A 27592-nucleotide genomic window follows, 5' to 3' on the forward strand; every position below is an offset into this window, starting at 1 on the left:
AATAAAATTCAATGATTTGCAAGCGTTGCTCGTTAGTAAGTCTATTCATGATGAAATGTCAAAGCATACTGAGCATCTTTCTCTTTGACACCATGTCTGAAATCCCACGTGATCTGTCAAATACTAATGCATGAAAATCCTAACCTCAAAAAAATCACCCTTTACTTTATTTCAGCCCGCTACTCTCATGATATCTGATTTAGGGGTGTTTTCGGGGGTGAAGTGGTCTCCCAGGCATTTGGCCCTTAAAAAAAATATCAGCATCGTGCTCTTCTTTTAAAAAAACATTTATTTAAACCCCATGTTGCCATTGGTTTAGGGGAGTTTACACGATAAGGCGTCCCCCAAACACATGGCCCAAAATAGGTTATCAAATTCGTTATCTAATCTTAAATACCACATATTGGCATGGTCGAAAATTCTTTATCCTTTGCGGGGTGTTTTGGGGACGGGGTGATTCCTTAAATACATGGTCCTAAATTTGAATATCAAATTCGTATTCTACTCCCAAATACTTTTATTTGAGACCCATTTTGCGATGATCACTAAAAAATTGCAGCTTGTGGGGTATTTTGGGAAAGGGTTGACCCCAGAAAATTGGTCCCGAAAGTGGGTATCAATTCTTGCTCTACCCCCAATACCTTTCATTTAATCTCCACATTGACATGGTCGGTAAATATGGCCGATTTAGAGGTGTTTAGGGGATTGGGGTGGTCGCCCAAACACTAAGCCCGGAAAATATATCAGCAACGTGCTCTATTCTCTTATATCTATTTATCATTTATTTGAACCCCATATTGCCATTGGTCTCAAAATTGGATATTAAATTCGTTTTCAAATCTCATTTAAACTCCTTAATGCAAAAGTCAGCAAATATGTCCGGTTTGGGGTATTGGCCTAAAAATTATAAATAATTATGTGAGCAAATACGTTCTATTTTGTTATGGTGGTGGGATGTCCGCTAGACAGTTGGTCCCTAATGTTATTATCAGATACGTGGTCTACTCCCACATACCTTTAATTTGACCCCCATATTTCCATAGTCGGCAAACGTGACCGGCGTGGGGAGTTTTGGGGGATGGGCGGCCACTTAGTGATTCGGCCTTAAAAATATATATCGAATTCGTGTTCCACTCTAAAAACCATCTTATTTGAGCCTCATATTGCAAAAGCCAGCAAATACTTCCTATTTGGGTGGTGTTGTGGGGGTGGGGTGGCCCCATAGACACTTTTCCCAAATATTGATATCAGATTCGTGCTTTATTCCCAAAGACCTTTCATTTGAGCCCCATTTGGCTATGGTCGTAAATGTGTCCCTTTTGGGGGATGTTTTTGGGGAGAGGCAGCCCCCTAAACACTTGATCCCATATTTGGATATCAGATTCTAATTCTACACTCAAATAACTTTTATTTAAGCCCCATATTCCCATGGTCAGTAAATAAGTCCTGTTTGGGGGGTGTTTTGGGGAAGCGGTGGACCCCCAGAAACGTGGTCCAACATTTGGATTTCAGATTCGTATTCTACTCGCAAATACCTTTCATGTGAGTCCCATATTGCCATGGTCGGCAAATGTGTCCGATTTAGGGGTGTTTTGGGAATTGGGTGGTGTTGTGGGGGTGGGGTGGGCCCATAGACACTTTTCCCGAATATTGATATCAGATTTGTGATTAACTGCCAAAGACCTTTCATTTGAGGCCCATGGTGCTATGGTCGTAAATGTGTCCCCTTTGGGGACAATAGTACCCTATTTTCACCACGGGATCATTATGTACTATCTGTGAAAATTCCAAAAAAATCGGTACTGCAGTTTCTGAGTCTATAAAGAACACACAAACCTACAAACAAACGCAAATTGATTTTTATATAATTAACTAGCTGACCCGGACCCGCTCCGTTGCGCCTTCTTTTACTTTATATGGAACAAAAGTTTCCTTGGAATATTTATTTTCGACAATTAAAGATATTTTAGTGAAATACCATGCTACGAAAATATTGTAGTTTATCGCTTGACTAACAGTTTAACAGTATAAGTGCCTTTATCTGAATCCCATATGATCTTTATTGGTCTACGTATTAAAGTTTGGATGTAAGGTGTACTCCATTCTTAAAATACTTAATTTCTGACCGATATTCTCATGTTGTCTGATTTAGTGGTGATTTAGGGGGGGAGGCGGTCCCCCGCTTTTCTCCCAAATATCATTTATTATACCCTCCACCATAGGATGGAGGGTACACTAGTTTCGTCATTCTGTTATACCCTCCACCATAGGATGGGGGGTATACTAATTTCGTCATTCCGTTTGTAACTACTCGAAATATTCGTCTGAGACCCCATAAAGTATATATATTCTTGATCGTCGTGACATTTTATGTCGATCTAGCCATGTCCGTCCGTCCGTCTGTCTGTCGAAAGCACGCTAACTTCCGAAGGAGTAAAGCTAGACGCTTGAAATTTTGCGCAAATACTTCTTATTAGTGTAGGTCGGTTGGTATTGTAAATGGGCCATATCGGTCTATGTTTTAATTTAGCTGCCATATAAACCGATCTTGGGTCTTGCCTTCTTGAGCCCCTAGAGGGCGCAATTCTTATCCGATTTGAATGAATTTTGGCACTACGTATTTTGTTATGATATCCAACAACTGTGCTAAGTATGGTTCAAATCGGTTCATAATCTGATATAGCTGTCATATAAACAGATCTTGGGTCTTGATTCTTGAGCATCTAGAGTGCGAAATTCTTATCCGATTCGAATAAATTTTGGCACGACGTGTTTTGTTATGATATCCAACAACTGTGCTAAGTATCGTTCAAATCGGTTCATAACCTGATATAGCTGTCATATAAACCGATCTGGGATCTTGACTTCTTGAGCTTCTAGAGGGCGCAATTCCTATCCGATTTGGCTGAAATTTTGCATGACGTATTTTATTCTTACTTTCAATAACTGTGTCAAGTAAGTTTCAAATCGGTCCATAACCTGATATAGCTGCCATATAAACTAATCTGGGATCATGACTTCTTGAGCCTCTAGAGGTCGCAATTATTATCCGATTTGCCTGAAATTTTGTGCGACGGATTCTCTCATGACCATTAACATACTTGTTTTGCCTAAGAAGAGATGCCGGAAAAAGAACTCGACAAATGCGATCTTTGGTGGAGGGTATCCAAAGTTCGGCCCGGCCGAACTTAACGCCTTTTTACTTGTTTTATGATATATAAGCTGACCCGGACCCGCTCCGCTGCGCCTTCTTTTACTTTATATGGAACAAAATTTTAATTGGAATATTTTTTCGACAATTAAAGAGCTTTTAGTGAAATACCATGCTACGAAAATAGTAAATCGCTTGACTAACAGTTTAAAATTATAAATGCCTTTATTCGAATCCCATATGTTATTTATCGGTCTACGAATTTAAGTTTGGATGTAAGGTGTACATCCATATTTCAGCCCGATATTCTTATGATGTCTGATTTTGTGGTGTTTTCGGGGGAGAAGTGGTCGCCCAGATACTTGGCCCTGAAAAAATATTAGCATCGTGCTCTTCTCTTAAATACTATTTATTTAAACCCCATATTGCCATTGGCTTAAGAGGAGTTTACAGGATGAGGCGTCCCCCAACCACATGGCCCCAAAATAGGTTATCAAATTCGTTTTCTAATCTCGAGTACCTTTCATTTGAGCCCTTTGGGGGTGTTTTGGGAAAGGGGTGATGCCCTAAATACATGGTCCTACATTTGGATATCAAATTCGTATTCTATTGCGATGATCACTAAAAAATTGCTGTTTGTGGGGTATTTTGGGAAAGGGGTGGACCCCCAGAAAATTGGTCCCGAAAATGGGTATCAATTCTTGCTCTACCCCCCCATTACCTTTCATTTAAGCTCCACATTGACATGGTCCATAAATATGCCCGATTTAGGGGTGTTTTGGGGATTGGGGTGGTCCTCCAAACACTAAGCCCGGAAAATATATAAGCAACATACTCCATTCTCATATATCTACACATAAATTATTTGAACCCATATTGCCATTGCCCTTAAAATTGGATATCAAATTCGTTTTGTAATCTCATTTAAACTCCTTATTGCAACTATGAATATTTAGTTCCACTCTCTTTAAGACCCAAATTGTCTTGATGAGCAAATACGTCCTATTTGGGGGTTGTTTTGGTGGAGGGACGTCCGCTAGACAGTTGGCCCCTAATGTTGATATCAGATATGTTGTCTACTCCCACATACCATTAATTTGAGCCCCATATTTCCATAGTCGGCAAACATGAACGGCTTGGGGGGTGTTTTGGGGGATGGGCGGCCACTCAGTGAGTTGGCCTTGAAAATATATATCGGATTCGTGTTCCACTTTAAAACCCCTTTTATTTGAGCCTCATTTTGCAATAGTCAGAAAATATTTCCTATTTGGGTGGTTTTGTGGGGGTGGGATGGCCCCATATACTCTTTTCCCGAATATTGATATCAAATTCGTGCATTACTCCCAAAGAACTTTCGTTTGAGCCCTATATTGCTATGGTCGTAATTTGTCCCCTTTGGGGGTTTTTTTGGTGAGAGGCGGCCCCCCAAACACTTGGGCCCATATTTGGATATCACATTCGTATTCTACATTCAAATACCTTTCATTTAAGCCCAGTAAATAAGTCCTGTTTGGGGGGTGTTTTGGGAAAGGGGTGGACCCCCAAAAACGTGGTCCCACATTTGGATATCACATTCGTATTCTACTCGCACATACCTTTCATTTGAGTCCCATATTGCCATGGTCGGTAAATATGTCCGATTTATTTGTTTTGTGGCTTGGGGTGGTCCCCCTAGCACTTGGTCCGACAATTTCTTATCCTAAATACCTTTCATTTGAGTCCCATATTGTCGTGATTGGTCTAAATATATGTTTGGTAGGTTTTAGGGTGGTTCAGACCCCATAGGTACCCCACCCGAAATTTGGATACGAAATTTTTATTTTTAGGGTACTATATGAGAGCACACAAAATTTCGCTTAAATCGCACCACCCATCTTCGAGATCTGGCGTTTCTGAAAATAAGGGTAAGGGGGAGGGTCCGTCCCCCCTTCAGATATCAAAAAATGTAGTACCCTATTTTCACCACGGTGCCATTATGCACCATCTGTATAAATTTCATGAAAATCGGTTCAGCCGTTTCTGAGTCTATAAGGAACACACAAACATACAAACAAACAATCAAACAAACAAACAAACACAAATTGATTTTTATATATAAGATTTTGTCACTTATTTTTAGTACTCCGTCGATGAAATTAGTAGCCGTATTAATTTTTATTCTCCTCGGATGATTTGAATGATAATTTATGAGTCTCCCAGATGCTGTATTTTTACAAATTGTATCTGTATCTGATACAAATTTAATTTTAACTTCTTTTGTGACCACCATAAATAACCTATTACGGATGCGGACTGGGGAGGGATTTGAACCCGTCTGCTACGCAGACGATGTTATAATACTTCTAAGGGGTAAGGATTCGAACGTCTTATGTAGAAGGATCGAAAGGATCTTGCATATTGCACATGACTGGGCTAGACCCAGAGGTCTCAATGTTAACCCAAAGAAGACTGAAATATGCCTGTTCACGAGGAAAACGAAGGTGGTCAATTTAACGCACCACGTTTCCTCAATAAGACGATTTCGATATCTGACAAGGTCAAATACTTAGGTATGATCTTGAACGGGAAACTGAACTGAATTAGCTCACAGATGTTGGGCACTATGTAGATGGGCCGTAGGTTCGATATGGGGTCTGAATCCGAGGATAGTCCTCTGGCTCTACAGAAGCGTGCTTAGACCAATACTTAATTACGACTCAGTTGTTTGGTGGACTGCTATGGAGAAAAAGTGCAACATAAGACAATACAACAGGTTCAGAGAACATGTTGTCTTGGCATAGGTGGAGCGGTGAGGACCACGCCCACTAGGGCACAGGAGACTATTCTAGATATCCGACCCATTGACATACAGATTAAATGTGAGGCAGCCACTGCGGCTATGAGACTTAAGGCGATGGGAGAATTTATTGAGGATGCGAGCAGCTCATACCATCACGGTATAATCGAAGCGACGATAGGAAACCTGGAAGGAAGGGAAGAGGTTTCCGATCGGATACCTGAGATGAACATTGAAGTCGAGTGCGAGGCACTGCTGCCAGTGGCACAGTCTTGGATTGACGGAACCATAGTATTGCCATCTGGAAGATCATGTTACACGGGTGGATAAAAGCTAGACGACAAAGTGGGCCTGGGGGTCTACATTGAAAACCCAGGGACTGAGATCTGTTTTAGACCGCCTGATAATAATACGGTCCGGCCGGTCACGGAATGTGTGAAGTGGTGTAGTGCTAACGCGAGGACGTCAAGTCTGAACATCTTTACCGACACCAAAATTGCCATAAGGGCAATAACAACCACGACGGTAAGGTCACGAACAGTCATGCAATGTAAGAAGGAGATTAACGCCTTCTCTGAGGATGGCAAAATCCGCATCGTTTGGGTGCCGGTCCATAACGGAGTAAAGGGAAATGAAAGGGCAGACGATTTGGCATAAAGGCCAGAGGACTGCTGTCAATAAACTTGGTTAAGCCGAAGCCTTTAGGGACGCAGTCCGAGTTAAGGGAGTGGGCGATGGATGCATATACAATATTGTGGAACAGCGAAACGGTCGGTAGGACTGCGAAAATCCTATGGGGGGATCCAGATCGTGAGAAGACGAGGCTATTATTGAACGGAAGCAAGAAGTAGGTCAGTATAGCTATTGGTATCATAACGGGACACATAGGACTACGAGCTCACTTATGTAAAATCGGTGTGGCAAGTGATAGCATGTGTAGGGCATGTGGGGAAGATGATGAGACGTTGGAGCATTTCCTTTGTCATTGCCCGGCTTTCGCGTCCAACAGACACCGGTACTTAGGTGGAGACACAATATCAGACATGGACCAACTTAGGGGAGTGGTATTGAAAACAATTAGGAATTTTGTAAGTAGCACGGAATTCCTAACATAAAATTTTCTTTTTCGTGATTACTTTTTAGTTTTTAGAGCGCACAACAAGCCGATTACTGGCTTAGGTGTATGTCCATAGTGGCATGAGGCGGATTAATATCTGCACCCTCTTTTCAACCTAACCTAACTTATTTTGATTTCGGTGGACGACGGTGTCAAGATATGGCAATCTGTTGTGTGTTTCACATTCCATTGTGAACTGAACTTGCGGGTGGAAGGAATTTACAACTTGTAGAGTATTTTCTACTTCCGCTCTTTCCAATACACAAAATATGTCATCCACGTATTTGGTCAGAAATCTTGGTTTTTTTTTGTAATTTTCTCAATTAAAGCGTCTAGTAAGTTTTCCATCACAATATCGGCGATTATCGGAGAGATGGGCGACCCCTTGGCATGACTTTCTTTTGCTCATACAATTTCTCATCGTATGTAAAATATCTACAATCCTTTATGTATAATGTTAATAATTCTATAACCAAATCCTTTGGTATCTTTGTATGCTCCTGGATGTCATACCACAACGTCGAAAAAAATTACTACCTCTTTGTCTCTGATTTCCTTGTCATTGATTTTTGATTTGAATTATTTCCCGTCCTTTATGTTGTATTGTTAATCTTTAGTCAAATTATTTAATACACCTACATATAAGATATTTTGATAGTCCATACGTTGGGGAATTAAGTGATAAACAAACCGGCCTGAGTGTTCCCTCCTTATGGATTTCGGGTCAGCCATAAATTCTTGGCGCAATCGCGGTATAATTCGTCAACAGGTTTTTGTTCGTTTGCCTGCAGTCCTAAAGTAGGATCGTTTTTTAGACGTTTATATGTACACATGTCCCCTAGTATGCTTCACATTTTTGTATCGTAGTAATTTTTTTTTGCAATGTTACAGTTTTGCCTCCTTTATCTGCTGACAAAATTTAAATATCTGTATTAGCCTTTAAAAACATCTTGTTTCCTCCCCTGTGTCAATTATGGATTTCTCTCGCATGTTTATTTTTTTTTAAGTGGTCGTCTATACGTGTGACTAGATTTATTCGTGCGTAGATAAATAAATGAACTGAAATGTCAAAAAGTCTAATACAACTCACTGATCCATTTAGCAAAATCGGACAATAAATTCTCCTTTTATGGGCCAAAGACCCTAAATCGGGAGATTGGTATATTTGGCAGCTATATTCAAATCTGGACCGATTTTGGCCAAATTTAACAAGGATGACGGTGGGCCTAACTCACTGTCCCAAATTTGAGCAAAATCAGACAACAAATGCGCCTTTTATGTGCCCAACAATGACAACTATATTTATATCTGGACCGTTGTGAGCCGTATTGAACAAGGATGTCGAGATGCATAACACAATTCTAACTAAATACTAAATTTTCCATGGACATTCCTCTAAGGAACAGGTGATACTTCGCACATATCAATGTGTGCGGTTCGATTAAAGTTAAAGCTGAATGATAAGGGGCCTCCTTTTTATGCCTAGTCAAAACGGCGTGCCGCATAGCCACACCATTACGTACAGAAGTTTTAACACATTTCGCTGTCCCAAATTTCGGCGAAATGAGGTAATAAATGTGGTTTAATGGGCCTAAGACCTTAAATCGGCAGATCGTTCTATATGGGGGCTATATCTAAATATAGTCCGATATAGCCCAACTTCGAACTTAACCTGCCTATGGACAAAAAAAAGAATCTGTGCAAAGTTTCAGCTCAATATCTCTATTTTTAAAGACTGTAGCGTGATTTTAACAGACATGGCTAGATCGTTTTAGATATTTACGACGATCAAGAATATATATAGTTTATAGGGTCGCAAATGGCTGTTTCGTTGTTGCAAACGGAAGACAAAATGAATATAATACCCCCATCCTTCGGTGGTGAGTATAAAAAAATCTAAAATATGTTCTTAATCTACTAATCATTTATATTTGAACCTTTTCCCAGCGTAATTTGCAACATTTTATACGAAAATGTTATCAGCTGTTTATTTTCCTGTATTTTGCAATGAAACCGGAAAATATGCCAACAGTAAAAATAGTGAATTTGGCGTGTTGTTAAAATATCAAAATTCAAGCGTGCTAAGTTCCGGCCGGCCGAATCTTGCAAAATAAATTTAGTTGTAGGGCATAATTTTATTCTACATACCAAACTTCTGTCAAATCATGAATAATTATATCTTCTAGAAACCGAACAGGATATTCGATAGACCCGTTTATGTGGAAGCTATAACACGTTATACACCTATTTGGACCGTACTTGCCACCGTTATTGAAAGTCATAGCAGAACACTACATGCAAAATTTCAGCCAAATCAGACGAAAATTGCCGCTTGTAAGGGCTCAAGAAGTCAAATCGGGAGATCGGTTTATATAGCAGCTATATCCAAATCGGAACCGATATGGTCCATTTGCAATCCCCAAAGACCTACGTTAATAGCAAGTATATGTGCAAAATATCAAGCGGCTAGCTTTAGGCAGTCGAACTCTATCGTGATTTTACCAGACGGACGGACGGACATGGCTATATCAACTCAGAATGTCAAGACAATTAAGAATATACATACGGTATGGCTTCTTATATCAATATTTCGAGATGTTACAAACAGAATGACTATACTAATACCCCCATCCTATGGTGGTGAGCATAAAAATACGGATAAATAAATGGATTATACAGATGTGATTTAACTCTTTAGATATGCAACAATGCATTGTATGTAAAAACAAGTTAAAAGGCGTTAAGTTCGGCCGGCCCGAACTTTGGATACCCACCACCTCGGGTATATACGTAAACAACCTTTCATCAAAATCCGGTGAAAATTGCATACCTTACGTCCCATAGCAGTTATATTGAAATATGTTCCGACTTGGACCCAATACTAATAAGTACAATTCATTGTTCAATTGTGTAAAACAAAATATTAAACATAAGTCACTGTGTCAAATTTCAGTTAAATCGGATTATAAATGCGCATTTTTAGGGGCCAAGGCATTAAATCGAGATATCGGTCTATATGGCAGCTATATGCAAATCTTGATCGAGCTATATGCAAATCTTGATCTTGATAGCAGAAATATGTAGAGGGGTTTAACTTAACTCTCTGTCAGAATTTTCGGCGACATCGGACAATAAATTCGCCTTTTATGGGCCCAAAACATTAAATTAAGAGATCGGTCTATATGGCAGCTATATCCAAATCTGGACCAATCTGAGTGACATTGAAGAAGGATGTCGAAGGGCCTAACACAGCAAACTGTCCCAAATTTCGGCGACATCGGATAATAAATGCGCTTTTTATGGCCCAAAATCCTAAAACCGAGAGATCGATCTATATGGCAGCTATATCCAAGTCTGACCCATCTGTGCCATATTGATTGGAGAAGTATGTCAAGGGACTTAACTTCACTCACTGTCCCAAATTTCGGCGACATTGGACAATAAATGCGCCTTTTATTGGCCCAAACCTTAAATCGAGGGATCGGTCTATTGTATATGGCAGCTATATCCAAATCTGATCCGATCAGGGCCAAATTGAAGAAAGATGTCGAAGGGTCTAAAACAACTAACTATCACAAACTACAGCAAAATCGGATATTAAATGTGACTGTTATGGGCCTAAGACCCTAAATGGGAGGATCGGTCTATATGGCGGCTATATCAAAATCTGAACCGATCTGGGCCAAATTAACGAATGATGCCGAAGGGCCTAACACAACTTACTGTCCCAAATTTCAGCAAAATCGGATAATGAATGTGGCTTTTATGGGCCTAAGACCCTAAATCGGCGGATCGGTCTATATGGGGCTATATTAAGATATAGTCCGATATAGCCCATCTTCGAACTTAATCTGCTTATGGACAAAACAAGAATCTGTGCAAAGTTTCAGCTCAATATCTTTATTTTTAAAGACTATAGCGTGATTTCAACAGACAAACGGACGGACATGTCTAGGTCGTTTTAAATTTGTACGCTGATGAAGAATATATATACTATATAGGATCGGAAATGGATATTTCGATGTGTTGCAAACGGAATGACAAAATGAATATACCCCCATCCTTCGGTGGTGCGTATAATATATCATATTTAAAGTGAAATCAGCGTATTTATTCTCAATTCGTACAGGCAAGTCTATCCGATTTGAAACCGGAAGATGTTTGTGATTTTCGATTACTGGAACATAAATTAATGTTGGATTCGCATAATTGTAGTTATCGGAACAGGCCAGTCGGAACAGGCACTTTTATGTCTTCCAACATTCTCAATATTCTAACTTAAGGTGTTACGTTCAGTTTTCACAGTGAAACTTCATATGAATACATAAATATTGGGTTGCTCAAAAAGTAATTGCGGATTTTTTAAAAGAAAGTAAATGCATTTTTAATAAAACTTAGAATGAACTTTAATCAAAAATTTATTTTTTTTTACTCTTTTTTTCTAAAGCAAGCTAAAAGTAACAGCTGATAACTGACAGAAGAAAGAATGCAATTACAGAGTCACAAGCTCTGAAAAAATTTGTCAACGCTGACTATATGAAAAATTCGCAATTACTTTTTGGGCAACCCAATAGTAAAGAAAATCTATAAACACATTTTCATTTGTGTTACTGAGTTCTTCACTAAATGGAAATTTGTCATTCACTAAACCGTGGAGAAAACGTTTTTTAGCTTATACCAACTAGATAGAAAAAAAGGAATTTCCGTTGCATTTTCGTTCATTATCTGTTAAATAAATACCAATTAATAGCAAATATTTACACTTCCACTTTTTTTGTGATAACTCTAAGCATACAACTCAATTTCACAAAATAATCAAATGTGACTTTATAATGCGCTATGAATAATAATAAGAAACCTCGAAAAAATCTAAATGAGGAATTATATTTTACTGACAAATTTTCTAATTGTTTTCCATACCACACCCCTAAGTTAGTTCATGCCTGGTATCGTGTCCCCACCCAATTCTGTTAGCTGCAAAATCCAGGCAATGACATAAGAAATGTCTCATCATCCTCCCCATATGCTATCACTTGCCGCACAGGTTTTGCATAAGTAAGTTCGTAGTTATGATACCGACAGCTATACGGACCTCCTTCTTATTTCCTTTCACTAATAACCACGTCTTCTCATGATCAAGATCTCCCCACAAGATGTTCGTCGTCCACAGTTTTACATCTACCACGCCCATCATTCAGACTGTGTCAACCCGAATAGCTTCGTCTTAACCAAGTTTATTTACGGCAGTTCTGTGACCTTCACTGCCAAATCTTCTGTTCTTTCATTTCCCCTTACTCCCTTATGGCCCGGCACCCAAGCGATGCGGATTGTGCCATCCTCAGAGAAGATGTTAATCTTCTTCTTACACTCCGAGATAGTTCGTGTATGGCTATGACAGAACATTTGTTCCACTAGCCGAACGTAGAATAGCGTTCCCAGCGGCTCGATCTTCTGCGCTTATTCTAAAATCTTTCACACCAAGTCTCGAGGTGTCTCCCACCACTTGATCTTTCCATCCGGCTTTTTGTCTTCCCGGTTTGCGTGTACCACCGTGTTTGCCTTCAAAAGACTTCTTTGTTGGGGCTTTTTCATCCATTCTGACAACATGACGTAGCCAACGCAGCCGTTGTATTTTGATACGTGTAACTATGCTATCGTCGTCATACAGTTCATACAGCTCGTGGTTCATACGACGCCCATATATTCTCCATTAACGCAAACTGGTTCCTATATTTCACGAAGAATCTTTCTTTCAAATACTCCAAGCACTGCCTCATCTGCTTTCGCAAGTACCCATGCTTCAGAACCATATAACAGCACGGGTAGTATCGGTGTCTTGTATAGTGTAATCTTTGTCTGTCGGGAGGTGGCCTTGTTTCTAAACTGCTTACTTAATCTGTTTGCCAGTATTATTTTTCGCTTTATCTCAAAACTGGTGTCATTTGTTTCGGTTACGGCGGTGCCGAGCTAGATAAAGTTGCTGACTATCTCAAAGTTGTGGTTCACAATTTTCTCAATTTTCTTTATCTGCTCAGTTGTACAGGGTGTTTTGGGTTCGGTGAGATGCTTTCCTATTCTTTTAATTTTGCAGGGATACCAAACTCAGACATGGCTTGAAATACGTTTGAATGTAAAGGAGTATCGAGAGCGGCTTTGTACTCAACAATGAGATGGTAGGTGTTGATTTGTACTTCTCGGGTCTTTTCCAGGATTTGGCGCAGTGTAAATATCTGGTCCATGGTGGATTTTCCAGGTCTAAAGCCGCATTGATAGGGTCCAATTTTCTCATTAACTTTAGGTTTTAATCTTTCACTCAGTATGCTCGAGAGTATCTTGTATGCGATGGGGAGGAGACTTATTCCTCTATAGTTGGCACATTCCGTCTTGTCTCCTTTCTTGTGTACGGGACATAGTATGCTGAGGTTCCAATCATGGGGTTTGCGTTCTTCTAGGCAGATTGCACAGATAAGCTGAATCATAGGCCTTATCAGCGTGTCGCATCCGGTTTTAAATGGTTCAGCAGATAACCCGTTGGCTCCTGCTGCCTTGTTGTTCTTCTGTCGGGTCACTGCCACTTGGACCTCATTCTGACTAGGAGGTAAACATTATATACCATCATCATTAATTGGTTCCGCGGTATCCTCTTCGCCGACAATGTCGGACACTAGAAGTTGGGTAAAATATTCTTTACATATCCTCAGCATGTTACCAGATTTCCTTATATGTCTCTGCATGAGGATGTGCCTGCACCAAAGCCAACAATTTGATGTTTCCTTCTTTGGTAGAATTTCCGGACTTCATTCTGGCTCTGTACATCTCAATTCGCTCACACTCAGGTCTTTCCATTTCCCTTTTTTCTTTTTTCTTTTCGGAATAGACGTTTCTCCTCTCTCCTTTTCTCCCGATACCTCTCCTTCATCTGGCGCGTTGCTACTGATTGCAGATTTGATCTATATGCCGCATAATTGGCTTCAGTAGCATCTCGACACTCTTGGTCGTACCATGGGTTTCCTGGGAGAGGCTTCCAGGACCCAAGTACGGATTTCGCGGCATTTTTTAATGGAGTGGGCAATAGTTTGCCACTGCCCCATTATATTATCAGGAGTGCTTTCATCAAGCATGCGGCTTTGTGAATACTTTTATATTGAAATCTGGTGCTACTTACTACCATTGATTTTGCCGCTGCGAAATCCATCAGCCTCAACCCATTTCTGGACATTAGCTCGTGGAGGCTAAACTTTCCGACTGTTGGACCAAAGATGTCTTCCTTACCTATCTTCACAATTAAAATCTCCCAGAACGATTTTAATATCATGGTCGAGGCAGCGGTCATATTCTCTGTCTAGGCGCTCGTAGAAAATATCCTTGGTCTGCTCGTCTTTGTCTTCCGTCTGGCCATAACACAAATAAGGCTGATGTCAAAGAATTTGGCTTTTATGCGGATTGAGGCTAGTCTCTCAGCCACCAGAGTAAAACTGGAGACAAGGTGTTCCTGTAAGCGGGAAGCTCTTTTTTTATCGTACCGTATTCAGTTATTAACACAATCTCAACAAAAAGAATATAGATCATATTCCATAAAAGGCAATGCAACAACCTATAGAAATAAGATCGAATAACATTTCGTTCGAATTTTTAAAGTAATTTTTTTGTGTTAACTTTATAAAATGCCCCCATGATATGTGCACAAGTACTGTAGCTAACTTCATCAAGTTCAAGCGCTCACACCACGAACCATTTAACACACGAATGGAGGATGAGCGGTATGACCCTGTACAACACTATCGACTGTCAATAGTTTTTGTGACTTATGCTGAGGTATTCACAACAGTTGGGCCAAGTATTGGCGATGTGTGGTGCTCTACCTATACGAAACACTGAAGAGAATACTGAAAACGACAACATTTCCCATATCGCTCTTTTTGGCACTAAAATACACGCCACACAAATTGTTCTCTGTACTTGAATTATCCAGTGAATGTTTACTAGAGTAGGTCTATTTGCAATTGAAATAATGTTGGGATATACGGATGAACATTTTAAGCAAAGTTTGAAATGGAATTAAAAAGAATTCCAGTAGCTGTTACTTCTTATTAAAAGTTTGACCACAAGGACAATTTTAAATTCTGGCAACTTATCAAGAAGACCCATGCATATTACTTTCCTGACCCACGTTGAACTCACATATTATAAGAAGAAAATGCTTTGCTCATAGTACTAAAAATAAAAGATTTTCACTTTGCATTGGAATGTTTATACCCACCACCATAGGATGGGGGTATACTAATGTAGTCATTCCGTTTGTTACACGTCGAAGTATACATATTCTTCTATCCCATAAAGTATGTATATTCTTCTTTATTATTGTAGCCATGTCTGTCCGTCCGTTCATCCATCCTTCCGTCCGTCTGTCGAAATCCCGATAGCAGTCGAACGCATAAAGCTAGCCGCTTGATTCTACCGACGAGGGCTGCTATATAAGTTTCTGGTCTAGGCCACACTAAATGTTAACAGGTGCAATCTAGCATTTCCATTGGAAAGTTTGACATTTTCTAGCATAATCGTAGCATTGATGAACCACAACGAAGAGAGTGTGTGTTTGAGCTTACAGGCACACACCAACGTAGACATAACATATTGGGTTGCCCAAAAAGTAATTGCGGATTTTTAAAAAGAAAGTAAATGCATTTTGAATAAAACTTAGAATGAACTTTAATCAAATATACTTTTTTACACTTTTTTTCTAAAGCAAGCTAAAAGTAACAGCTGATAACTGACGGAAGAAAGAATGCAATTACAGAGTCACAAGCTGTGAAAAAATTTGTCAACGCCGACTATATGAAAAATCCGCAATTACTTTTTGGGCAACCCAATATAAACACTTAACATAATCAATAAATTTAACGAAGAAATTAAGTGATATTTTTGTTAGTAAATTAATTACAAGTCTTTCTAAATTATTCAACTTTAAAAATTAAATCAGACTGCCACAACGATTTATTCATTTTTATACCCTCTAACGTAGGATGGGGGTACACTACTTTCGTCATTCCGTTTGTAACGCATCGAAATATTGATCTGAGACCAAACAAAGTATTTATATTCTTGATCGGCTTGACATTCATAGTCGATTTTTTTAAAATCGAAAATTGCTCTCAAACTAGTTTTATGATTTCAACAGATAATCGTTTGTGTCGGTCTATAATTTTAAATTACTTTTATTTCCATAAAATTTTACGTACTCAAACTAAAAACATTATGCAACTTTAATTGTGTTATAAGTGAAAAAAAAAGAAACAAGTAAAAAGGCGTTAAGTTCGGCCGGGCCGAACTTTGGATAGCCACCACCTCGGGTATATATGTAAACCAACTTCCATCAAAATCCGGTGAAAATTAGATACTTTATGTCCCATAGCAGTTATATCGAAATATATTCCGATTTGGACCAAAAACTAATAAGTACGAGTCGTTGTTCAATTGTGTATAACAAAATATTGGTCTCTTTAGTAGCTATATCTAAAAATAAACCGATCTGAACCATATACGACACAGATGTCGAAAAGCCTAACATAAGTCACTGTGTCAAATTTCAGTGAAATAGGATTATAAATGCGCCTTTTATGGGGCCAAGGCTTTAAGTCGAGAGATCGGTCTACATAGCAGCTATATCCAAATCTGCACCGATATGGGCCAAGTTGCAGAAAAATGTCGAAGGGCATCAGGCAACTCACTGTCCCAAATTTTAGCAAAATCGGATAATAAATGTGGCTTTTATGGACCTAAGACCCTAAATCGGAGGATCGGTTAGCTATATCCAAATCTTAACCGATCTGGGCCAAATTGACGAAGGAAGTCGAAGGGCCTAACACAACTTACTGTCCCAAATTTCAGCAAAATTGGATAATAAATGTGGCTTTTATTGGCCTAAGACCCTAAATCGGAGGATCGGTCTATATGGCAACTATATCCAAATGTGGACCGATCTGAGCCAAATTGACGGAGGATGTCGAAGGGCCTAAGACAACTCACTGTCCCAAATTTCAGCAAAATCGGATAATAAATGTGGCTTTTATTAGCCTAAGACCCTAAATCGGCGGATCGGTCTATATGGGGCTATATCAAGATATAGTCCGATATAACCCAACTTCGAACTTAACCTGCTTGTGGACAAAAAAAAGAACCTGTGCAAAATGTCAGCTCAATATCTTTGTTTTTTAAGACTGTAGCGTGATTTCAACAGACAGACGGACGGACATGTCTAGATCGTCTTAGATTTTTACGCTGATCAAGAATATATATACTTTACTCCGCTGCGCCTTCTTTTACTTTATATGGAACAAAAGTTTCCTTGGAATATTTATTTTCGACAATTAAAGATCTTTTAGCGAAATACCATGCTACGAAAATATTGTAGTTTATAGCTTGACTAACAGTTTAACAGTATAAGTGCCTTTATCTGAATCCCATATGATCTTTATTGGTCTACGAATTTAAGTTTGGACGTAAGGTGTACTCCATTCTTAAAATACTTCATTTCAGACCGATATTCACATGATGTGTGATTGAGTGGTGTTTTCGGGGGAGAGGTGGTCCCCCAGATACTTGGCCCTGAAAAAAATATCAGCATCATGCTCTTCTCTCAAATACCATTTACTTAAACCCTATATTCCCATTGGTTTTGAGGGGAGTTTACAGGATGAGGCATCCCCCCAACACATGGCTCCAAAATAGGTTATCAAATTCGTTTTCTAATCTCAAATACCTTTCATTTGAGCCACATATTGACATGTCGAAAATTTTTTTCCGTTTGGGGGTGTTTTGGAAAAGGGGTAGATCCCCAGAAAATTGGTCCCGAAAATGGGTATCAATTCTTGCTCTATCCCCTAATACCTTTCATTTAAGTTCCGCATTGACATGGTCGGTAAATATGCCCGATTTAGGGGGTTTTGGGGTGTGAGGTAGTCCCCCAAATACTAAGCCCGGAAAATATATCAGGGGGGTGTTTTGGGGGATGGGCGGCCACTCAGTGAGTTGGCTTTGAAAATATATATCGGATTCGTGTTCCACTTTAAAAACCCTCTTATTTGAGCCTCATATTGCAATAGTCAGAAAATACTTACTATTTGATTGGGGTTGTGGGGGTGGGGTGGACCCATAGATACTTTTCCCGAATATTGATATCAGATTCGTGCTTTACTCCCAAAGACCTTTCAGTTGAGCCCCATATTGCTATGGTCGTAAATTTGTCCCCATTGGGGTGTGTTTCTGGTAAGAGGCGGCCCCTCAAACACTTGGTCCCATATTTAGATACCAGATTCGTATTCTGCGTTCAAATACCTTTTATTTAAGCCCCATATTGCCATGGTCAGTAAATAAGTCCTGTTTGGGGGGTGTTTTATGAAAGGGGTGGACCCCCGGAAACGTGGCCCCACATTTGGATATCAGAATCGTATTCTACTCGCAAATACCTTTTATTTGAATCCCATATTGCCATGTTGGTAAATATGTCCGATTTAGAAGTGTTTTGAGGCTTGGGGTGGTCCCCCAAACACTTGGTCCGACAATTGGATATCAGATACGTTTTCTTATCTTAAATACCTTTCATTTGAGTTCCATATTGTCGTGATTGGTTTAAAGATATGTTTGGTAGGTTTTAGGGTGGGGCAGCCCCCCTAGGTACCCCATTCGAAATTTGGATACCAAACTTTATTTTTAGGGTACTATATGAGAGCACACAAAATTTCGCTTAAATCGCACCACCCATCTCCGAGATCTGGCGTTTCTGAAAATTAGGGTAAGGGGCAGGGTCCGTCCCCCCTTTAGATATCAAAATATGTAGTACCCTATTTTCACCACGGGGTCATTATGCATCATCTGTGAAAATTTCAAGAAAATCGGTTCAGCAGTTTCTTAGTCTATAAGGAACACACAAACATACACACAAACAAACAAACAAACACAAATTGATTTTTATATATAAGATAGGGTCAAAAATGGATATTTTTATGTGTTGCAAACGGAATGACAAAATGAATATACCCCCATCCTTCGGTGGTGGGTATAGTAAATGTTGACCAATTGATACGAAGAATCTTCTACTTTCTGCTTAAATGATGTCTCTAACTTCATTAAAATTGATCGAAAATCGAGTTTTTACTTAAAGTATGTCCTGTACAAATTACATTCAACTATTGTCTAAAATGTTCCTAATTAATTGGAGATAAAATAAGAAAAGGTGGTGGAACCAAAAATCAGAAACACGAAGAGATCTTTACGTCATTTTAGTTGAAAACTTTTTTCTTTCTTTGTCCGCTAAATGATGTCAAATGACCTAGCGGCAAACGTAAGTGTAACATGAAACTAGCTCTCATAGATAATAGCCTACTTACTAATATTATTTTTACACATTTCCTCTTTTAAGGTGGGTATTCGTGTTTCATAGTGAAAATTAATATTAATATCCACCTTTGGTAAACATGCAACTTGACTCGTCGAGTTTCATTTAAGATTTTCGTAAATAACACGTAAGGAAATCATTATTCGCATTATTTCTTTTCATGGTAAAAAAATTTTCCTGGAAGAAAATCAAAAATTCAAAAAGTAAATTTTAAAATGTTTTAAATAATATTTCACTGCACTCGAATCTACGGTCAAAGCCAACAGAACTTACACATTTCTATTGGAATTTTCGTGATATTGCCTTATATACTGTTTTGTAAAATATGGAATTCCACGAAAAAAAAGTAAGATCGTGCTAAGTTCGTTATATACTCTCCACCATGGACCGCATTTGTCGAGTTCTATGCGCAGCATCTCTTTTTAGGCAAACAAAGAATATTGAATAAGAACTGTTGTGCTATTAGAGCTATATCAAGTTATAGTCCGATTCGGACCATAAATAAATGCTGAACATCGTAGAAGTCATTGTGTAATATTTCAGTTCATTCGGATAAGAATTGCGGCTTGTAGGGGCTCAAGAAGCAAAATCGGGAGATCGAATGAGATTTGCATGCTCTTGAGTCTCAAGAAGTCAAGATCCCAGATTGGTTAATATGACAGCTATATCAAGTTATGTACCGATTAGCGCCATACTTAGCACAGTTGTTGAAAGCGATACCGATACAAACACCACGTGCAACATTTCAGTCAAATCGGGCGAGAATTGTGCCCACTAGAGCCTCAAGAAGTCAAGATCCAAGATCGGTTTATATGACAGCTATACCAGATTATGAACTGATTTGAATCATACTTAGCACAGTTGTTGAAAGTGACATCAAAACACCACGTGCAAAATTTAAATCAAATTGGACAAGAATTGCGCCCTCTAGAGGCTCAAGAATTCAAGACCCAAGATCGGTTTATATGGCAGCCATATCAGGTTATAGACCGATTTGAACCATACTTAGCGCAATTGTTGAGAGTGACACCAAAACACCACGTGCAAAATTTAAGTCAAATTGGACGAGAATTGCGCCCTCTAGAGGCTCAAGAATTCAAGACCCAAGATCGGTTTATATGGCAGCTATATCAAAACATGGACCGATTTGGTCCATTTACAATATCAACCGACCTACACTAATAAAAAGTATTTGTGCAAAATTTCAAGCGGCTAGCTTTACTCCTTCGAAAGTTAGCGTGCTTTCGACAGACAGACGAACGGGCGGACGGACGGACGGACATGGCTAGATCGATAGAAAATTTCACGACGATCAAGAATATATTTACTTTATGGGGTCTCAGACGAATATTTCGAGTAGTTACAATCAGAATGACGAAATTAGTATACCCCCCATCCTATGATGGAGGGTATAAAAATTAGCAAAAATCAGATAAAAATGCGTCTTTTAAAAATCCAAGAAGAATAACGGCAAGGATATATAAGAGTCCAAAACGACTCACTGTTCGCCGTTTTGGTGCAATTGGGTAATTTATTCATTTCTTATTGGCCGCAGGCCTTAAATTGGGAGATCGATCTACACGGCAGCTTCATCCAAATGTGATTCGATTTTGACCATGTTAGTCAAGATCCTGTATAAGTCTAATGTAGCTCACTATTACAAATTTTATTCGGGTAATAAATTCAACTTTAACGAGTCCATGAACTTCGAAAGATCGAACTATATGACAACTTTATCCATATATCTTGATCTCGATCATACCCAGCATTGATGTCCCAATAAAATGTTGTTGAATTTTTTGTTAATTTTTCTACAATTTGTGTCCACTCTAGTATTGGTAGACACATGAAAATGAGGAATAAACGGAACATTCACACAAAGCAATGCGGCAATTTCAACCAAAATTCTTGAGATGTTTAAGTTTTGCAATTAGTTCTCGACTAGAATTTCACACGTAACGTCGAAAGTTCCCAGTGCACAATGTCATGCCATTGCCGGCAACATGTTTTATCCAAGGAACGTGGCATCGTGAAATACGAAATACAAGAGCACGTGCAGTTCTCATACAACAAGTGAACGATTTTTACAGCTTTGAACGGTTTTGGGGATTTTATTTACAAAGATATTGTGCAACGCCAATGCAATGTGAAACAATGTGCATGTGTAATGGGATAAAACAGATGGTTAGATATATTCTCCCTAAAAGGGCATTGCACCTTGGAAAGATATGATTTCTTTTGAAGAAATTTATGATATTTTCTAAAAAAAAGAAAAAACTGTTTTGTTTTCAAGAGTGAAAAATCCCAGAGGTTTTCATTGAGCATGGAAATTGCATTAGTCAATATGAGTATAATAAAAATGTAACACATATAAAGATTCAACAGTTCTATATTAAAAATGCAAAAATATTATTGTGTTGCCTTAAATGCTTTTGTCAAGTCTAACAATAGGTAGGTACATTTGAATATATTTTATATGCTGAAGTGCTTTAAAACGGTATTGTTATTGTTGCTGTGGACCAACAATTTATTAATTATAAAAAATCTGCAAAGCAAATCAGTGGATTCATATTAACACCATACCGCTACCAATCAAGCTAATAAGAGCTTAAACGTGTAACAAGCATAAAAATGCGAACAAAATCGTTCATTACATGTGTTATACATCAAGATTTAATGGACACCTAAGCCAGCAATCGGCTTGTTGTGCACTCTAAACACTAAAGAAGTAACCTCGTAGAAGAAAATCTAAGCTGGGCATTCCGTGCTACTTACAAAATCCTTATTTGTTTTCCATGATTCGTCCCTAAAGGCTCTATTACACGGCGTGTAGTTGTCTTATGACATGTCAAATTTGAAAATGCCGAAATGTATATGTCTTGTGATACAAACGAAACTAACATATGAAAATCACTTTCCAAAATAGCACATGTAATTTATTTCGATTAGAGCGTGCTCTATATCTTCTGACAAAAATATAAAAAAGTCAACTGTTTTTGTTTCCAGTGAAATGAAAGCAACCCCAAAATAAACTGTTTTCACAAATTTATGATTAACCTGCTTTCTCACATCGTTAACAATTATTACTCACAAAAAATCAGCTTTTGCTCAAATTTTTAGGTTATGTCATACGAAAAAAATACAGGTGTGATAGGAAAAATGATGAATCGTTTGTAATTTTGACAAACATTTTCAATTACATGTGAATACAAAAAGTGACATGTCATAAGACATCTATATGGCGTGTAATTGCGCCTTAAGTTGGTTTATGTCTGGTATTGTGTCCCCACCTAAGTGCCGTTATCTGTTAGACGCGAAAGGATCTCCCCATAGGATTTTCGCCTTCCTACCGACCATTTCGCTGTTCCACAGGGTTGCATGCGCATTCATCGCCCACGCTCTTAAATCGGACTGCGTCTAACCGAAAGGCTTCGGGTTAACCAAGTTTATTCGTCTTCCTCGTGAACAGGCATATTTTAGTCTTCTCTTGGTTGACATTGAGACCCCTGGGTCAAGACCGGTACTATGCCATATTCAAGACCCTTTCGGCCCTTCTGCATAGCTGGTTCGTATCCTTACCCCTTAAAAGCATTACAACATCGTCTGCATAGCAGACGTGTTCAAATCCCTCCTCAGTCAACATCCGTGATAGGTCATTTATGGTAGTCATCCATAGGAGTGGCGATAAATTGCCCCCCCTGTGGCGTGCCAATTTAAGGATTGGATCAGTATGTCGGTCCGCACATTGTTAAAAGTCCCCTCGATGTCAATGCATACCGCATAGAAGAATGCATAGAAGAATACACTGCATACCACCAGTTTATTCTTCTATTTTATGCACAACCTCGCGCAGGGCAATTTCCACCGAACTACCCTTGACATAGGCATGCTGCTTGTATTTGAACAGTTCGCTGGATTCCTTCACCATAAATTCTGTAATGATTAACCTTCGATCAACAGCAATATGCTTGTTGGTCTGCAAAACTTTCATAAAGAATAATTAGAAATATTTTATTATAAATTATATAAATTATTAAAAATTATTATATAAACAATTTTTTTTTTTTCTTGGAATTCCATAATTCAAAATACAACGCTTGATTCGTACCTCATAGAGATTAAGGGAGGAAAATTCTAGCAGAAATTTTTCAGTTCTGTTGGCTTTGAGCACAGTGAAACATTTTTTCAAATATTTTACAAATTACTTTTTGAATTTTTGATTTCCTCCAAGATACTCTTTTTAAATAAAAAGATTTTTCGAATAATGATTTCCTTATGTGTTATGTAGGAACATTTTTAATGAAATTCGACGGGTCAAATTGCATGTTTACAAAAAGGTGGGTATTTAGTTCGTTTCACAGTGAAATATCCATATTTTTCACGATTACTTTTTTGACTACAAAAAAGTCACTGATAATATAACACTTATATTAAAATTTTATCAAAAATAATGGGACTGCACTTATGAATGAAATCAGAAAGCCTTTTTGCTTCAAAATCTATTATCTACAAAAAGAGATCGTGAAAAATATAAATTTTCATTGTGAAACACGACGTAATACCCACCATAAACGAGGAAGAATAATATTAGTCAGCAGACCATTATCTATGAGAGCAAGTTTTATATTACACGTACAATTGCCGCTGGGTCATTTGATATCAAATAGTGGGCAAAGAAAGGAAAACGTTTTCAACAGCAATTTCCGATTTTTTGTTCCACCACATTCCTTATTTTAAGTTGAATAAATTAGGAAAACTGGCTTATAAAGACATGACAATCAATTTTCGTTCGATTTCTCATATATATATATATATATATATATATATATATATATATATATATATATATATATATATATATATATATATATATATATATATATATATACTGTTGAGTTGCCCAAAAAGAGTAATTGCGGATTTTTCATATAGTCGGCGTTGACAAATTTTTTTCACAGCTTGTGACTCTGTAATTGCATTCTTTCTTCTGTCAGTTATCAGCTGTTACTTTTAGCTTGCTTTAGAAAAAAATGTAAACAAGTAAAAGCGTGCTAAGTTCGGCCGGGCCGAATCTTATATACCCTCCACCATGGATCGCATTTGTCGAGTTCTTTTCCCGGCATCTCTTCTTATGCAAAAAAAAAGGATATAAGAAAAGATTTGCTCTGCTATTAGAGCGAGACCTGGAGACCTGTGTAAAATGTCAGCCAATTCGAATAAGAATTGCGCTCTTTGTGAGCTCAAAAAGTAAAATATGGAGATCGATTTATATGGGAGCTGTATCGAGCTATGGACCGATTCAGACCATAATAAACACGTATGTTGATGGTCATGAAAAAATCCGTCGTACAAAATTTCAGGCAAATCTGATAATAATTGCGACCTATAGAGGCTCAAGAAGTCAAGATCCCAGATCGGTTTATATGGCAGCTATATCAGGTTATGAACCGACTTGTACTTTATTTGACACAGTTGTTGAAAGTAACAATAAAAAAACGTCTTGCGAAATTTCAGCCAAATCGGATAGGAATTCCGCCCTCTAGAAGCTCAAGAAGTCAAGTCCCCAGATCTGTTTATATGACAGCTATATCAGGTAATGAACCGATTGGAACCATATTTGGCACAGTTGTTGGATATCATAACAAAATACTACGTGCCAAATTCATTCAAATTGGATAAGAATTGCGCCCTCTAGAGGCTCAAGAAGTCGAGACCCAAGATCGGTTTATATGACAGCTATATAAGGTTATGAACCGATTTGAACCATACTTGGCACAGTTGTTGGATATCGTTACAAAACACGTTGTGCAAAATTTCATTCCAATCGGATAAGAATTGCGCACTCTAGAAGCTCAAGAAGTCAAGACCCCAGACCGGTTTATATGGCAGCTATATCAGGTTATGAACCGATTTGAACCATACTTGGCACAGTTGTTGGATATAATAGCGCAACTCGTCGTGCAAAATTTCACTCCAATCGGATAAGAATTGCGCACTCTAGAGGCTCAAGAAGTCTAGACCCAAGATCGGTTTATATGGCAGCTATATCAGGTTATAAACCGATTTGAACCATACTTGGCACAGTTGTTGGATATCATAACAAAACACGTCGTGCAAAATTTCATCCCAATCGGATAAGAATTGCGCACTTAGAGGCTCAAGAAGTCAAGACCCCAGATCGGTTTATATGGCAGCTATATCAAAACATGGACCGATATGGCCCATTTACAATACCAACCGACCTACACTAATAAAAAGTATTTGTGCAAAATTTCAAGCGGCTAGCTTTACTCCTTCGGAAGTTAGCGTGCTTTCGACAGACAGACGGACGGACGGACGAACAGACGGACGGTCATGGCTAGATCGACATAAAATTTCACGACGATCAAGAATATATATACTTTATGGGGTCTCGGACGAATATTTCGAGTAGTTACAATCAGAATGACGAAATTAGTATACCCCCCATCTTATGGTGGAGGGTATAAAAAAGTATATTTGATTAAAGTTCATTCTAAGTTTTATTAAAAATGCATTTATTTCTTTTAAAAAATCCGCAATTACTTTTTGGGCAACCCAATAATATATTCGCAAAGACAACCACACTTTGAAAGCTTAGGACCGGCCTAAAAATAGTGTGTTGGCAATCAGTACAAAATTCAGCTCTGACTTTATCGGTCAGTTCCTGCACCCACCAGCGACCATAGTTTCCAAACAAAATTGAGGTATCTTTACCAATTTCACAGCAACAGAAAAATGTTGGCAATTTTCGATTTTCAAAAAATGTGAGGTCCCGGGCTGCCATGTAGACCGATTTCCCAGTTAAGGGTCTTAAGCTCATAAAAGTCGCTTTTAATGTCTGATTTCGCTGAAATTTTAAACCACGTGTTGCACTAGGCCTCCGATAACTGAACGGAATATGGACCATAATTAGATATAGCTGTCACGCAGACCGAGCTACCGATTTTGGACCTTAAGCCAATAACAGACGCGCTTACCAACGGATTTTATTGAAATTTAGAACTTTGGGTTTTATTTGGCCTGTCGACATACGGAACAAGCATGGTCCAGATCGGACTGCATTTACATATAGCTGCCATATAGCCCGATATGCCGATGTAGATTCTTAATCTCATAAATAGCCGTATTTTCCTATTTTGCTGCAATTTAGAACATTGAGTTGGACTCAATTTCCCATTTTCCCGAACCAAATTTGTTCCAGATCAGACCATATTTTGCTATAAATTTGGAATATAGACTTGCACTACGCCATCCGGTATCCGAACCACGTATGTTCCATATCAGACCATATTTGCATATAGCTGCCAAATTGACCGATCAGCGATCATCATTTGTAATCTGAAGTTCCTGAAATTTGAAACTGTGTCTTGTGTATGGCTTCTCGTCACCTGAACGGAATATGATCAAAGTCGGCCTATACATGGACATTTATATAATTACTAGCTGACCAGGGCCCGCTCCGCTGCACCCTCTTTTACTTTATATGGAACAAAAATTTCCTTGGAATATTTATTTTCGACAATTAAAGAGCTTTTAGCGAAATACCATGCTACGAAAATAGTATATCGCTTGACTAACAGTTTACCAATATAAGTGCCTATATCTTAAAACCCATATGATCTTTATTGGTCTACGAATTTAAGTTTGGATGTAAAGTGTACTCCATTCTTAAAATACTTCATTTCAGCCCGATATTCTCTTGATGTCTGATTTAGTGGTGTTTTCGGGGGTGAGGTGGTGAGGTGGTGCCCCAGACACTTGGCCCTGAAAAAATATCAGCATCGTGCTCTTCATTCAAATACCATTTATTTAAACCCCATATTGCCATTGGTTTTGAGAGGGAGCTTATAGGATGAGGCGTCCCCAAACGCATGACCCCAAAATAGGTTATCAAATTCGTTTTCTAATCTCAAATATCTTTCCTTTGAGCCACATATTCGCAAGGTCGAAAAATGTTTTCCCTTTGGGGGGTGTTTTGGGGAAGGGGTGATGACCATAATATATGGTCCTACATTTGGATATCAAATTCGTATTCTACTCCCAAATACCTCTACTTGAGCCCCATATTGCGATTGTCAGTAAAAAATTGCTGTTTGTGGGGTATTTTGGGAATGGGTTATACCCCAGAAAATT

The 27592-nt window shown here is 38.5% G+C and overlaps 1 protein-coding gene across 6 annotated transcripts in view; it reads left to right on the forward strand.

Annotated features, from left to right (window-relative positions):
- The window catches only part of LOC106093497 (tyramine/octopamine receptor), a 559402-nt gene that overhangs the window by 417773 nt on the left and 114037 nt on the right, over positions 1–27592 (forward strand). Inside the window, exon 1 of one of the 6 annotated variants that reach the window (XM_059360302.1) lies at positions 21397–21889. The exons of the other annotated variants lie outside the window; for them this stretch is intronic. The gene's annotated coding sequence lies outside the window, so the exon portion shown is untranslated. Of the gene's footprint in view, positions 1–21396; positions 21890–27592 lie in introns of those variants that run through there. 6 annotated transcript variants of the gene reach the window in all.

Source organism: Stomoxys calcitrans, chromosome 1, assembly GCF_963082655.1.
Source record: "Stomoxys calcitrans chromosome 1, idStoCalc2.1, whole genome shotgun sequence".
NCBI lineage: Eukaryota > Metazoa > Arthropoda > Insecta > Diptera > Muscidae > Stomoxys > Stomoxys calcitrans.